We start from the raw sequence: 12,248 nt of genomic DNA on the forward strand, positions 1-12,248 counted from the left end.
TCCCTCCCTAAAAAAGAGAATAAAAGACTGAGGTAGAGTGAGTTCTGTGTGCAATGCTGTGCAATGCTAGGCAATATGTTTGCAGATCTGCCTACCTGCCAGCTTGCATCATATCTGTGTGTCTGTCTTTTTTGTATATATTTTGTCTCTCTCTTTCTCTATCCCTTTTGCCACCAGATCTCCCTTCTTCGTGACACCCACACTTCCTTGTCGAGGCTGGACGTCGACATAGGACCTTGACAATCTTAGTTTTTTGTTCCCAATTATGGTGGATCACAAGAAACTTACATTGTCAGTGAGTTGATTCTGACTCATGGTGATACTATAGGACAAACTGACTGCCCCACAGAATTTCCAATCTTTACAGAAGCATATTGACACTTCTATCTCTTGTGTAGTGGCTGGTGGGCTTAAACTACCAAACTTTTGGTTAACTGCCAAGTCCTTAACCAGTGTACCACAATGGCTCCTAGTAAGAGCAATAGAAGGGAGAAAAGTAGTTGTTATTATCTGGCAATGAGTTGGCTCCAAGTCATGGCTACTCTATGAACAGCAGAAAAACACAAATCAGATTAAGTTCCCTTGTGTTCTATAAGATTTTCATTGACAGTGAGGCCTTTCTCCTAGTCTATCACAGTCTGGAGGGTCTGCTGAAAACTGTTCAACAGTATAGCAACACTGAAGCCTCCACTGACAGATGAGTGGTGACTGTGCTTTAGGAACTGAAAGAGATCTTCAACAAAGGAGATGAGAATTCTACCTTTGAACCACCATTGCTTCACAAAAAGCAAAGTAGTAGATGAATACTCTGTTTTATACAGAAGATCATTCAATGGTGTGGGGTTTAGGTCTCCACCACAATTCACAAGGCTTGGGACCTCAACTGAAGTTCTTATAGCTCTTCATGTACCTGTTTCTTCAGCTTTACTGACGTCTTTGCTAGAAGCCTACTTAACTCAGAATAGAAGTGAACCAACTTCTCTTTTAGATCACCCTCAATACTGCTGTTTGCTGTTTGATCTTTGGAGGCTGTTAGTTACTGTCCATCCTAGTGGGTTTCAACCTATCTTTGCAGGTTCCAATTTTTTTGCTTTATTTACTCCAGGTGCATTATTCCTTTCAGATAAAATTAACTTGTGGTCTCATCTGATCTCCTAGTCATTCTGCTTCTCTGATAAAACTCTGATTAATATGTTGTTGTTGTTAAGTGCCATCAAATAGGTTCTCACCCATAGTGATTCATAATATAGGCATTTGAAAATCCAGGTCACACTTTCTACTTACATTATACTCTAGTTAATTGAAATTATCACAACTATAAAGGTAGAAGATGTGAAACAAAAAGTGAGGAGTTATTAAACTTTCATTCTAGGAACAGAGGACCCTAGGACTATTAAGAGGGAAGAGCATGAGTGAAGCATGGGACCCTAACCAGAGAAGCAGTAACACCAGAGAAGAGACAGAAGCAGAGGCATCAGCATAGCGAGATAGAGCAGCTGAAAACTCAAGACCAATGGAATGAGAATGACTATGTGCTAGTGGGCAAGAGGCTGACTGTAAAATGTGCCCTTTGGTCATTAAAATGAATGAATATATATTTTCTGTGTGTCTTGTGTTCATTAAAAAAAGAGGGAATGGAGGTAAATACTTTTAACTAGTAGTGCATGGAGGGGATTGTAATCATTGCAATGAAACAAAATAAGAATGTTTGAGTGAAAATCTGATGATCTGCCCTTTAAAGTATTGCTCAATTTGCAGTAAAACCTTTTTTAAAATTTATACCCTAGTCAGGGTTCTATCATACAATTAACAAATTATCTTGTAAGTCTATGTATTCCTTGCACAACGCTTGTTGTTGTTGTTGCTAGGTGTCATCGAGTCGGTACTGACTCATAGCGACTTTATGCACAGCAGAACGAAACACAGCCCAATCCTGGGACAATCTCACTATTGTTGTCACGCTTGAGTCCATCAATACTGCCACTTGGCCAATCCATCTCGTTGGGGGTATTCCTCTTTTTCACTGACCCTCCACCTTACCAAACATGATATCTATCTCCAGTGACTTTGCCCTCGTGGCAATATGTCTGAAGTAGGAGAGACGAAGTTTGGACATCCTAACCTCCAAGGAGCACTCTGGCTGCACTTCTTCCAAAACAGATCTGTTGGTTCTTTTGGCAGTCCATGGCACTTTCAATATTCTCCTCCAACACCATAACTCAAAAGCATCAATTCTTCTACGGTCTTCCTTATTCACTGTCCAGCTTTCACATGCATATGAGGTTATTGAAAATACCATGGCTTGGGTCAGGTGCACCTTAGTCCCCTTTGCTCTTCAACACTTTAAAAAGGTCTTGTGCAGCAGATTTGCCTAATGAAATACGTTGTTTGATTTCTTGACTGCTGCTTCAGTGACTGTTGATAGTGGAACCAAGAAGAATGAAGTCCTTGACAATGTCAATCTTTTCTCCATTGATAAGAATGTTGTTTATTGGTCCAGTGGTGATGATTTTCATTTTCTTTACATTAAGATGCAATCCATACCAAAGGTTGTGCTCTTTGATCTTCATCAGTAAATATTTTAAGTCTCATTCACTTTCAACAAGCAACATTATATCATATGCATATCTCAGGTTGTTAATGAGTCTTCTCCAATCCTGATGCCATGTTTTTCTTCATAGAACCAAGCTTCTCAGATTATTTGCTCAGCATACAGGATGAATAATTATGGTGAAAGAATACATCCTGTCGCACACCTTTCTTAATTTTATACCTTTCAGTGTTCTTTTTGAACAATGGCTCTTTGTCCATGTAGAGATTTCTCATGAGCAAAATTAAATGTTCAGGCATATGCCTACTTTGCAAAGTTATTCACATCTTGTCAAGATCCACACAATCGAAAGCCTTTGCATACTCAATAAAGCACAGGTAAACATCTTTCTGGAGTTTTCTCCTTTCACCTAAGATCCATCAGACATCAGCAATGATATCCCTCGTTCCACGGTCTCTTCTGAATCTGGTTTGAACCACTGGAAGTTCCTTGTCAATGTATGCTTGCAGTCATTTCTGTATTACTTTTAGTAAAACTTCACTTGTATGGGATATCAAAGATATTGTCTGATAATTTCCACATTCCATTGGGTTACCACTCTTTTTAATGGGCACAAAAGTGGATCTCTTCCAATCAGTAGGCCAGGTAGTTGTCTTCCAAATTTCTTGGCAGAGATGAGTGAGTGCCTCCTGTGCTGCCTCACTTTCTTGAAAGATTTCAATTTTTGTTCTATCAGTTCCTGGCGCCTTGTTCTTTGCCAATTCCTTCAATGTACCTTGGACTTCCTTCTTCAGGATCATTGGTTCTTGATCATATGCTGCCTCTTGAAACAGTTGAACATCAACCATTTTGTTAAAAGGTATATTGACTCTGTGTATTCCTTCCACCTTTTTTTGATGTTTTCTGCATCATTCAATAATTTGTCCAGAGAATCTTTCAATAACTGAAGTCGAGGCTTGAATTTTTTCTTTAGTTCCCCCAGCTTGAGGAATGCTGAGTGTGTTCTTCCTTTTTGGTTTTCTGACTCCAGATCTTTGCACATTTTGTTGTAATATTTGGCTTTATCTTCTCCAACTGACCTTTCAAATTTTCTGTTCAGCTCTTGTACCTCCGCATTTCTTCCATTTGCTTTAGCATCTCTACACTGGAGAGAAAGTTCAGTGTCTCTTCTGACATCATTTTGACCTTTTCCTTCTCTCTTGTCTTCTTAATGACTTTTTGCTTTCTTCATGTATGATAATCTTGATGTCATCCCACAACTCTTCTAGTCTTTGGTCTTCAGTGTTTAATGTATCAAATGTGTTCTTCAGATGATCTTTAAATTCATTTGGGATATATTCAAGTTCATATTTTGGCTCTCATGGACTTGATTTCATTTTCTTCAACTTCAGTTTGAATATGCATATGAATAACTGATTGTCTGTTCCACAATCCTCTCCTGGCCTTGTTTTGACTAATGATATGAGCTTTTCCATTCTTTCTTTCCACAGATATAGTCAATTTGATTTCTGTGTATTCCATCTGGTGAGGTCCATGTGTATAATCATCTCTTATGTTGCTTAAAGAAAGTATTTGAAATGAACAAATAACTGATTTTGCAGAATTCTATCATGCATTCTCCATCATCATTTCTATCACTAAGGCCATATTTTTCAACTATTGGTCCTTCCTTTGTACTCCCAATCTTTGCATTCCAATCACCAGTAGTGATCAATACATCTTGATTGCATGTTTGATCAATTTTAGATTGAAGAAGTTGGTAGAATTCTTCTATTTCATCCTCACTGGCTTTAGTGGTTGGTGCGTACATTTGAATAATGCTGGTATTAACTGGGCTTCCCTGTAGGAACATGGATATTATCCTATCACAGACAGTATTGTACCTCATGTCTGATCTAGATATGTTCTTTTTCACAATGAATGCAACACCATTCCTCTTCAATTTGTCATTCCCAGCATAGAAAACCATGTGATTGTCAGATTCAAAATGGCCAATACCAGTCCATTTTAGCTCATTAATGCCTAAGATATTGATGTTTATGCATTCCATTTCATTTTTGACAACTTCCAATTTTCCCAGATTCATAATTTACATTCCATGTTCCAATTTTCAGTGGATGTTTATAGCTGTTTCTCTTCATTTTGACTTGTGCCCCATCAGCAAATGATGGTCCTGTGGGCTTTTCTCCCACATGCTTTTCTCCATTTGCATCATCATGGTCAACTCTACTTTGAGGAGGCAGCTCTTCCACAGTTGCATTTTTTGTGCCTTCCAACCTGAGGGGCTCATTTTTCAGCACTATAGCTGACAGTGTTTCTCTGCTATTCATAAGGTTTTCAGTGACTGCATATTCAGAATTAGTTCATCACTACTTCTTCCTAGTCTGTCTTTGTCTGAAATCTGATCTGAAACCTGTCTACCATGGGTGACCCTGATGGTACTTAAAATACCAGTGGCATAGCTTCCAGAATCACAACAACTCACAAGCTACCACTGTAGGACAAGCTGACAGACGAATGGTGGACACAACATTTAGGCAATGTGAAAATAGTGGCTTATTTTACTTATGATTTTATTTCAATAGACCAAGGTACAGTATGCATTAAGGCAGTTCATATATGCAAGATGAATTAAATGAGTTACCTTTCAAATTTATGTTTAAACATTTCCAAGAATTCATGCTGAAAAGTTCTTCAAGGAAGTCTAATTGTGTAGCCGTTGTTATCATTAAGGCGCTTGTGTGTAATAGTAGTAAGGTGAACAGGTATTTAATTATAAGGAAACTCTTAGGTCAACTACTGATGTATTCAATAAAAATTATTTTCACCTTAAACTATGTCTGAATCCCAGCTTCCTTTACTTAAGAACTGTGCCTTTGTTCTTGATTACATTTGGGTATTAATGATATAATATGCTATATCATCCTATAGGAATCCTGGTATGATGCTGTGGGATAATGCACTGGACCACGAAGTCAGTTTGAACCACAAGATTGGTGCTTCAAATCAGCTGCTCCTAGCAAACAGAGTCACTATGAGTTGGACCTGACTCAACAGCACTTAACAACAATAACAATCTTCCTATAGTCCTTAGTTTTTCATTCTCCTTGATTCTGTGCTCATGACTGAAGACTGTTTTCAATTTTTGTTATGTTCTGGGTTCACATTCAGGGTCTACATTCTATCACTCTTTGTCATTTTGGGTAAGATACAATCTCTCTGTTTTATTGAAGTTATTATCTACATTGTACACATGTAATATAAAAGAAGAACATATAGGCAAATCCCATAACACATCGCTTAACACATAATGACTATTAGCTTATAGTATCATTAACAGTAGACTCCTGTGTAGTGCTGTAGGATCAGCACTGGACTGCAAACCACAAGGCTGGTGGTTCAAACCCAACAGCTGTCCCTCGGAAACCCTGTACAGGGTCACTATGAGACAGAATCGATGTAACAACAACAACGTTATTATCAAATATTATTTTAAGAAAATGGAGGCCTGGTGTGGTGCTGTGAGTTAATGCACTGGACTACATAGTCAGTCTGAACAGTAAGGTCAATGGTTCAAGCTCACCACTCACTCCTCAGAAATGCTATACAGCATCACTATGGGTTGGAACCCACTCAATGACACTTAACAACAACAACAATGGAGGCCTGGTGTGGCACTGTAAGATAAGAACTGTACTGCAAAATCAATTTGAACAATAAGGTTGGTGGTTCAAACTGACAGTCACTCCCCAGAAACTCTATACAGGATCACTATGAGTCAGAACCAACTTGAAGGCATTAAACAACAACAACATACAACTACATAGTTTAATTTAATAACGTTATGTTATTGGGGATATTATAAAAGTTCATTGCTTCTTTGAAGTTAGGAAATTTTCATGTCAGTTACCAGATCCTACTGAATTAAGAAATCACTTCTAATTTTAGAAAATAAAAATCTATTCTTTTCTGACAGCATGCCCTCAACATATATATTATAATCTTAATAATAGTCATCTCAATATTTGCAATTGGTGATGGTGGTAGTGGTTGGTTGTGTCTGCTTGAGTAGAAACTCTGTATAAGGTTTCCAAGGCTATAAACCTTTTGTTAAATGTCCTCAGTCCAATCCGGCCCACAGCGACCCAATATAGGATAGTCTGAGGAGCTGCTGGTGAGCTTGAATCTCCTACCTTGCAATTCAAACGACATTGTAGTCCGGAGCATTAACCCACAGCGCCACACCAGAACTCCTGAAAATCTTTCTGGGTGTAGAAAGCCTTATCTTTCTCCAGCAGAGAATCTGGTTGTAGCCCACTACGGTAACAGGGCTGCTTATTTGGAGGTATAACTCATGAACTAATGTTTATATGAGATTTAATCATTGTCATTTGAAAATATTTCCCTTCAGGGTAAAACATGAAGTTTTCTTTTAATTTTACATTTCTTTGTTGTGTATCATGTTCCTAATTGTTTGCAACTTATTATTATTATTTTTTTAAATCTCAAGGAAGAAAAAGATTTCGTTTTTTAAAAATTACTTATATGTAATATTATGTTGCTATGTTATTTTGTTATTTATTGACATCTAGGTCCTGGTGTGGCGCTGTGGAATACTGCACTGGACCGCAGGTCTGTTTGAACTGCAATATTGGTGCTTCAAGGTCCCGATGACTCAGAACTGACTCGGTGGCTCTTAACAACATGGTGTGGCGTTGTGGGTTAATGCGCCAGACTGCAAAGCCATTTGAACTGCAAGGTCGGTGGTTCAAGCTCACCATTCACTTCTAGGAAACCCTATACAAGGTCGCTATGGGTCCGAACAGACTCGACAGCACTTAACAACAACAACAGCCACCTCAGAAATGATCCTTCTTAAGGAGTCCTAGTGTGGTGCTGTAGGTTAATGCACTGGACTGCAAAGTCTTTTGAACTGCAAGGTCAGCGGTTCAAGTTCACCAGCTGCCCCTTGGAAATACAGGGTCACTGGGTCAGAACGGAGTCCTGGCACTGTGGGTTAATGCGCCAGACTGCAAATCCATTTGAACTGCAAGTTTGGCAGTTCAAGCTTACCAACTGCTCCTCGGAAACCCTATAAAGGATCACTATGGGTCAGAACAGACTCGACGACACTTAATAACAACAACAGGTCTAAATAAATATTGATTATATTCTGATCTCTATTTCATTTAGTAAACTAGCAAATAATTGCATAGAGATTCTGAACACTATAGCTAAGACATTCATACTATAGCTAAAAGTAATAGCAAAATGTTTTATGGAGTACACCAAACCCCACTCTCAAGGGACTGCCTTTCATAATCACCATCCATAACAATAAACTATTAAATGTGTGAGAAAGCTGTGCTAGTAAAAATCATTATGTGATTTAGAAGGGCCACCATACTCTTTTGATGTGTATTATATAATACGTAGCTTATAAATTAATGTGTATATGTTGATTACTATGAATAAAAGTTAACAATGAGTTTTAAACAATTTGTACTGTGACACTTTATGGCACATTTAGGTCCATTTGATTAAAAGTGACCAAATTAATTATCTTGACTTCCTGGGGAGACATTTTTAAGAAAAAGAAAATGTTTTTAAGTAGAAGATTGTTACAGAATCCTTGTGTAAAATGATCTATAATGATTTCTCTACAGGCTGTGCAAGTGAGGATTTCTTAGTTTAGTCTGTTTCTATCATTGCTAAATATCACCCTGAGAATCCACAGAGCTATTTCCTTCTCATTTGTGAGCTCAACATTTATGTGTATCATGATGATAATTCTAACTAATTAGTTTATTTTAATTATAATCAATACTCTAAGGAGAAGTTTGAGACAGCAGATGTAATTTATTACTAATTCTAAAAGCATTTTTCTTGTTTTTGGCAGTTGTGCAGTCTCTAGAATAACCCTTTCTGCTTGGCAGCAACCTCTCAGGGTCATTATGCTTGCTCTATGCAGGAACATCAGTTGACAGTTCTTTCTCTAGTCCTGCAAACATACATCTGCCTGTAATCTTATCTACATAGGTTTGCTTTTGTATGCACCCATGGTTTTATCATACATGAGAATATGTAGCATAAACATACACACACATACATAAGATCAAACAACATATTAAATATAGATGATATGACATTTACCTGGAAGTCTCTTAAAATAAGGTTTCCTGATAGGGCACTGTAGGTTTATCACTGGACTGCTAACTGTGAGGCCAGTGATTCAAATACACCAGGCTCTCCTTGGAAACCCTCTATAGGGTCTCTATAAGTCAGAACTGTTTAATAACAATAATAACTGTTTAAACAGTATGTTATTTGAGGCTCTGCAAGTACCTCTGCTGGGAAAAAAAAAAAAAAAAGCAAGCTTCTCTTATTATGTTAAGGATATTTGAGTGGCCCTTAAAAACTGAAATAGTGGAAAACTATATTACAGGCATAAGAGGATATTTTTCCCATGAGGAATATTTAAATATCAGTACTTTTGAAATATAAGGCTTTTCGGGGGTTAAGTTATTAAGTTATTAACAAAGGTCTGCACTGGGTGAAATATAAATTGAGCATTAAAATATATATGACTTTCCACTCATGCTGTTCTAGCATATACTTATATTCTAAGATTCTGCAATGGAAACTTGACCTTGTTTGTATTGATAAATCTTTTATTCTTCTCTTATGAATTATTCAAATAACTGTATCAGTCTACTTTATTTCCAGTGAATATACATGGAATCCTCAAACCACGTGCCATCACTTCTTTCAAGAAAAAGCAAATGCTTTCTTTCACAAGTGATGAAACAATACATGTTTCAGTGATTAAACATGCTTTACTATGAAAGAGGCAACATAGATTGAAAAGTAGTTTATTTATACAATCAAGCTATTGGTCAACACTATCCTGGTGTAGCGCTGCAGGATAATGCACTGGACCCCAAAGTCAGTTTGAACTGCAAGGTTATCAGTTCAAATCTACCAGCCGCTCCTAGGAAACCCTAGACAGGATCGCTATGAATAAGAATGGACTCAATGGAAATATATATATAACAAAACAACAACAAATAACAAAAGCCTGTGGGTCACTTAGAAATACACAGCTTGTCAAACTGATATGCTAGAGTTAGTACTGCTTTGCAGGGTAGAGAAAGAACTGAAACCACTAAGAGTACAACTTCATGGTAAGGTAGAAACAGGAAGAACCTCATAGGTGATAAGGGCTGAAAAATGATCAGAATTAAGGTACTGATGATCTCTAAACAACTGACTGCATGTGAGTTAAAATGAAAGATTAAGAATGTCAGTTAGGACATATTTTTTTTCTTATTTATTTATTTATTTATTTTTAAAGCTAAAACAGTTTTAGAAAGATTTGTTTTTAAATTCAGTCAGTTTGATTCTTACTCACAGCAATCCCTATATAGGATTTCTGAGGGGCAACTGTTGGGTTTGAATTGCTAACCTTGTGGTTCTCAGTCCAGTGCTGATCTTACAGCACCAAATCAGAAGTTTGGAAAAACAGAAAGCCTCGTCTTTCTCCTACACAGTGACTGGTGGGCTTGAACCACCAACTTTGGGGTTCACAGTCTATTGTCTATCATACATTCAGAACACTCCTTGTACGGAGACTAAAGGTGATCTTATTAAGAAATTGTCTTCAAATCTTAGAAGTATTAGTACCAATTTAAATACATGTGAATATAATGCCACGGTACAAGAGGAAAGAAAATGGTCAAAAGTATATTACAAGAAGATAAAAGGATTTTGTATCTTAATTTTCCTATTCAACTATCATCTCAGGGCCTATGATAAGACTCTGTGTTGATAAAGACTGTAGATTCTGGGTGGGGTAGAGAAATGGGACCATTTTAGAAATTCATTTCATACAGTGAGAGACACAAATAACATAGTTTCCTCATTTTGTTTCTCACTTCTGTCTCAGAAGGAAAGCTATCATTATTTCTTTCCAAGGATAACTTTATCTTTTCTCTTTGCCCAAAACATCCTTTCTCTCAATGGTACTTTAAACCACTAATTATTCTCTCTCTTGAATCTTTCTTCTCTTCCTTTCTGTCAACATCTTACTGACAAAAACTTTCTTAAATATCTCTTTTCTCCTAAAGCAATCTACAGACAACTTTTCTTCTCCTGCAAGCTCTCACTTTATACTTTTCCCTTTACTGTCAAAACCTGGCAAACAGTTCTTGAGCACCTAATATATTTCTGATACTCTAAGTGCAGTCTTTTAAATTTGTTTTTGCTGCTTCCAAGTCACAGATTTCCTTTTCAACTTGTTCAGTCTAATGTCAGGCCCTATCACTCTGTTGTTATTGCTGTTACTTGCCTTGGAGTCAATTCTGACACCTGGCAATCTAGTGGGTGCAAAGTAGAACTGCTTCACAGTTGTTTTCAACTATGAAGTAGATCCTATGTTTCAAAATGCCTGTGGTAAGTTTGAACTGCCACAATTCCAGCAAACTTTGTGCCTACTTTACTGACATAATATTTATAATGGCTTACCAGTTTCCAGATCTCTAATGTATTGAAGAGCAGAGATGTCAGCTTGAGGACTAAGGTGCGCCTGACCCAAGCTATGGTATTTTCAATAACCTCATATGGATGTGAAAGCTGGACAGTGAATAAGGAAAATCGTAGAAGAAATGATGCCTTTGAGTTATGGTGTTAGAGGAGAATACTGAAAGTGCCATGGACTGCCAAAAGAACCAATAGATCTGTTTTGGAAGAAGTGCAGCCAGAGTGCTCCTTGGAGGCCAAGATGGCTAAGCTTTATCTCTCATACTTTGGACATATTGTCCGGAGGGAACAGTCACTGGAGAAGGATGTCATGTTGGGTAAGGTGGAGGGTCAGAGAAAAAGAGGAAGACCCCTAACGAGATGGATCAGCCAGGTGGCATCATTGATGGACTCGAGTGTGACAGCGGTAGTGAGGTTGGCCCAGGATCGGACATTGTTTTGTTCTGCTGTGCATGGGGTCGCTATGAGTAGGTTCTGACTTGATGGCACCTGACAACAACAACAACAATCCCAGTCCAGTATTTTGACCTTATTAACTGGTCACATTTTCTTCCTTGAAACTCTACATTTTGGTTTACTAAAATGTTCTGTGCTTGTTCTGTGAGCATCATCTCTTAAATTATTACTTGGCATTCTGACTTTCTGACTAAAAAGAAATAATGAATAACCTGATGAAACATGCATATAAACTATAAACGATTAGCAAGCTAGCTTGCAGTTTGCTGATCTTGAAATTTATTTATTGACTTTCCTTTTCCAAACATTTAATTAGCTAGTTCTCAACAAATAACTTAAGGTTTGGTTTACACACATTTAAAAAATATGTGTAAAAGGCTACTAAATTGAAAATAATTAGAAAGGCTGTTTCTCAAGAACAAAATCAATTTTCTGATTCATGTATTTATTTTTACCTCGTAGTATGTATTTTGTCTACTGTGATTAAGTGTTAATTAGTTTAGAGTGAAAATTCTGGTTATCTCAGTATATTCATTATATCTTACCTTTGCTCCTGCCATGATTAACACACCTACTCTATCCTGAAGGAACCAGCAAATAAAAAATGAAAGAGTGTTGCAGACCGTGTAAGACTAGTCAGAGGTTCGAGGCCCTCTAGGGCCGAGTGTAACAAATGAGGCCACTGGCAGTTAATGGCAAATTG

This window comes from Chrysochloris asiatica, unplaced genomic scaffold (genome assembly GCF_000296735.1).
Source record: "Chrysochloris asiatica unplaced genomic scaffold, ChrAsi1.0 scaffold00370, whole genome shotgun sequence".
NCBI lineage: Eukaryota > Metazoa > Chordata > Mammalia > Afrosoricida > Chrysochloridae > Chrysochloris > Chrysochloris asiatica.